Source organism: Polyodon spathula, chromosome 10, assembly GCF_017654505.1.
Source record: "Polyodon spathula isolate WHYD16114869_AA chromosome 10, ASM1765450v1, whole genome shotgun sequence".
NCBI classification, from domain to species: Eukaryota; Metazoa; Chordata; class Actinopteri; order Acipenseriformes; family Polyodontidae; genus Polyodon; species Polyodon spathula.
In genome coordinates, this window is record NC_054543.1 from 46,002,730 (window position 1) to 46,007,785 (window position 5,056).

The 5,056-nt window shown below is 39.8% G+C and overlaps 1 pseudogene; it reads left to right on the plus strand.

The window, feature by feature from the left end:
- Positions 1-181: 181 nt before the first annotated feature.
- LOC121321969 lies at positions 182-4,796 on the plus strand (annotated as a pseudogene).
- The last annotated feature ends 260 nt before the right edge of the window (positions 4,797-5,056 follow it).

Sequence of the window (5,056 nt, forward strand, 5' to 3'; positions counted from 1 at the left end):
AGCTAAGAGTAGTAATGTATTTGCAGATTGTACCAGTTAACACATGCTTCTGGATCAAATGATATGATGATATGGTACTAATGTTTCACAGAGTGTTTTGTGGGGGTGGAATATCAGCTGAATACACTTTATATATCAAAAAACATGAAATTCATTTAAGAGTGAAAAAACAGCAAACGGCATGAGCCTGGATTGTAAAAATCCACTTTACCAGAAAGATTATAAAGAAAACCTGGAAGAGAAAAGGTAATCATTAAGTGTAGACTCATCAAACAGTAATTATGAGTGGATTAGCGAGAGAAAGGGAAAAAAGAAAAGGCGGTTTGTAAAATGAAGCGCAGAAAATGGTCGCATTGATCTGGGTTCGCTTTGATGATGAAAGACGTTTGTACCGAGCCAACACAGACTAGCATGAAACAAAAGACGCCGTTCAACAAGGCATGAAGCAGAGCTTAATATGTCAGGTAGACCATCACACATATGAATGGAGACGAGTTACCTTATTAACACGAGAGCACACACACACACACACACACACACACACACACACACACACACACACACACACACACACACACACACACACACAGACAGACAGACAGACACACACACAGACACAGACACAGACACAGACACAGACACAGACACACACACACACACACACACACACACACACACACACACACACACACACACACACACACACACACACACACACACACACACATTCGCGGCCAAAGAAAATATATCTCCATAGCCGCGATACGCAGTCGGTATCTCCAGGGGAACAAGCGTCGGCAGAAGGAGGCGGACACAGTACACGGACGAACGACCTTGGCCCTATAGCGCGAAGATATATGCGGTCCAATGGTTAAAGAAACGGGGTTGTAACCAGGAGGTCCCCGGTTCAAACAGGCGTGGCGTCCGGTTGCTATACGCTGAGCGAGATTGCAAACACTGGAGTCTCAATAAGGTAAAACAAAAACATGCAGTTTTCTATTATCTGTAATTATATTGCAGATGTAAGCTGTTTAAGAACAGGAGCGCTAGAAAGCGTTTCACCTTGGAGTTAAACCCCATTTTCAGGTGCGGAGTTTATAGCAGAAACTTTTATTTGTAAAGTAAAACTTTATTTAGACATGCTTGTCAATTCTGATGTTCCTTTTTGATTATTTTATTTGTTGTGTAGTCGCATTGTAGATCAAATCAAATACATATGATATTTTATGATATATCGACGATATATCGACGTTTACTGCTAGCGAGGGGGTTAAATAGAACTTTGAATTAGAACGCCGATGGATACGTGCAGAACATTGGAAAACCCGTGTAATACAATCGAATCAGATACACTGTAACCATGGGCATTGTGGGCAGCACAGAATTAATGAATCGCGAGAGAATGAGTGCTGACTGTTTTACATTGTGAAAATAAAATAATTGTTTTCCTGGCTTTACAAGTGTACTCAACATTGTGTCTGATGTGACCAAGTGGTCTGTGTCCATATGTAAAAATAATAGATTGTACTGGAAAAACATCTGACAAAAAAACAGAAAAAAAACACTGTGACGATCTGGAAAGCCCAGACAAGGAAAAAACAAATTCCTCCAGATATTTTCCAAGTCTGTTTGTAGTTTGGGCTTGTTTTCTTTGTAAGTGCAGTGCAGTGTTTTTATACCATTCTAATGAATGCCATATTCTTACATACTTCAATGTGAAGTGAACTATGATCCAAATGCAGCTGCCGAAGTAAGATTCCTCCAGAATATTACATGTCTAAAATCTATTTTGTGTATACATTTAATGGCTGAACTACAAAGATCAATTGATTTATATCAGAGTATACAGAGTATACATAGAGTTCTCCCATGACAGACCACTGAGAGCTAATGTCTTCTCATTAGCACAGCCAGTCATTGTAAAAGTGTTATTGTTGTTTTTACTTGTATAACATTGACCTTGGAAATAATTACCCATAGTCTAAACATAATAACACTTAATTAGTTGTAGGATTTATGAAATGGCTAAATTAGCACTACACTAACCCAGTACTGTAGTTTGTCAAGGAGACTGTCTGGTGGCCAAATATTATAGCCTTGGGGTCTTCCTGTAAAAGTATCTGGACATCTATTCGTTATCCTGGTAAAACAAACTTTAAGTAAATGAACCCAGAATATAGTGGAGCATAGAATAGCACATATTGTCTATTTTTGTTTGTGTTTTGTTTAGGATCCCCAATTTTGAGTTATGCAGACTATCTTTGCAAGTTAATGCTGGCATTGCAGAAGAAGAAACCACACCTGATAACAGCACTGAAACCATGTCACACAGGTAATAGCATTATTACCAATGTCTGGTTTCCTTATTTAGGTAATGGAAAAGCAGTCAGAAGAAAAAAATAACCTTCTGTAGACTGTTGAGATTAGGGACACTATTCAGATCAAAGAGAAACGGTCTGTAGCCTAAGGCAATAGTAAGGTATCTTGGTATTTTTAATCATCAAGCAGAGGGCAATGAGATTCTAGGACAGCAATCTTAATACTGATCAGAATTGCAAGTGTTACTTGTTGGTTTGTGGAAAAGAAAACCTCTGAGGATTATTAAAGAGTTATCTAGTGAAAGAGAAAAAAACAGATACATCAAAGTAAAGATATTTCAAAAAGTAAAGCTATTTTTGACTAAATGCATATTCAAGATTTTCAAAATAAAGTATACGTGGATTTCACAATGTTCAGTTTTTTTCTTAGTTAGGTTATGATGTGTTAAATTACATTTACACTCAAATATTTTCCAGATTTACTCAAGAAGACTGAATGTATGTCTGACCCTTGACACAGCAGGCACCTGTTAAAGCCTATAGCCTTCTATCCCAGTTGCACAGAAGGCTATCCACTGCACTGTGATAATACACTCTCTGTGTAAAGCAAACAGCTGCATTTACATGAGGGAGAGCGAGCCCTGGGAAAACAGTAGTCTATTTTGCTTAGGCTGAAATGCTTCTCTTTTTTAAATTGCTTTTTGTTAGCTCTCCTGGAGAGGGAGAGGGTATGTATACTCCTTTAACTGGGTTTAAACAGAGCCCTGTGAGGGATCAAGTACTCGTTGCATAGTGGAGTGGTTTCTGTAGCAACAACTAAGCAAAGTATACCAAGGCTGAGTCACTACCACGACCGCCATGCAAACACTGAACAGCAACACATTGCAGGCTGTTTGAACCCAGTGATCACCGGGGAGAAAAACAAACAGGGCTTTCTGTGTTGAGTTCTCTGAGTTCCACTACTACAATGATATCCTGCAGGACCTCAAAGTGACCCCAATGAGTGTGCCCACTGAACTAACTTTAAAGAAACAGTGCTCTGCTTTGAGGCAAATTTTCTGAAAAGACCCAAGCAAGGACCCTACACCTCAGCTTTAATTACCAAGTTGTTTTTACAGTTCTATTTTGTTCCTTTCATAAAATCTGCTTTTGCATTTACTTCAAAATTGGACCCTTGATGTCTTCAATTCACGTTTTTGTACCTCTCCTCCTTTATATTTGTATTCCTATTATTAATATAAATTGAAAACAGTTTAAATCTTTGAGCTCATTACCAGAACTGCAGATGGGACTTCTGTTCATTACCTAGCATTCTCCTGCCACTACAGCATCTGTAATGATCAGTGACCTCTGCTCACTGGAGCCCCAGGCATCACCTTCAAGTCTTATAATAATCACAGACATCCTGTTAATTCCTTTTCTCCCTGTGCTGTGTCTATATCCCAGGAGGACGTAGAGATCCCAATTCCCAGGTATTTTGTGAGCTAGAAGATCCGGGTGGTGAAGGACAGGGAGAGGGTTCTTGCCCAGATCCTGGCCCAAGCAGGACCACAGAAGCTGGAGACGGTCAGTGCTGCTCCTCTACACCCCTGCCAAGGAATGTTGCCCTTATAAAGTAAAACCAAGTGTAATCTAGCATAGTGAATATATTGTAAAGCATAGGTAAACATTGCAAAGCCCAGAGAAATGTAGTAAAGCATAACCCTTGTTTTGTGTTGAAGATCCTTGTTTTTTATATTTAATGTGTGATATGCTGAATCAACATTACAGTTCAATTACAGTCCACCCCCACTGGCTTAGGGAGAAATCTAGGGCTAGTTCACCTCGATATGCTTCAGCGACAAGGTTTCCAGGAGTAGACTATACAGGCTGGGCCTCGCCTTCAGGGTTCAGAAGCTCAGAGGCCTTGTGTGAAGTGATTACCTTGTCAGTGGGAACAGAGGTCGTCTGTTGACCTTCCATTCCCTGGGTTATAGCGTTTAGGTGAAATTAAAATAGGGGTTTTTTAATTGTGAAGGCGCTCTCTAACATGTTTTTTAAAGTTGGTTAGTATCTCTGCTGGGTTTCTCTGTTTGACGCTGACGACTTGTTCCTTCAGAAGGTGAATGTGAAGCTGTTGTCCCTGGATGAAGCGGTGCGACTCATCCAGATTTCGAAGCGGGCTTGGCAGGGCTGCCTCAGAGCCAAGTTCCTGAAGGAGATCCTGCAGGAGGAGGAGAAGGAGCAGCAGGCCAAGATAAGAGGGGTCACCACCCTGGATCCAGACGAGGCAGCCACTCGCATCCAGAAGGTAATAAATACGAAGGAACACTGTGGGCTGGTGGTAACAGCCAAAGAATCAGCTCTTAACTCAACCACAGCTCTAGCTGAAAACGTGATTGGAAGATACTTACTAGTGCTGCACAAACCAATTATTTGATTGTTTGGATCGAGCTCTCCATGTGAGGGTCATTGGTGTTGATTTGGCTAATTTATTAATCCATGTAAAAAAGTAAAAAAAAAAAAAAAAAAAACAAAAAAAAAAACAGCTGTTTGGATTTGTGTGGACTGCTGTTCTCCACAGTCTAAGAATCTTGTTTTCAGCTCTTAAACAGTTGCAGATTTCAAGTTAGCTGTAACATTTTTATAAGTAACTTGAACTGTAACTGTTTAAGAACTGAAAACAATTAAAAATGTCTAATTAAGCAAAACATCATCTCAATTAATGGTATAGTTAAGTAATTGAGAGCTCAGTTGGA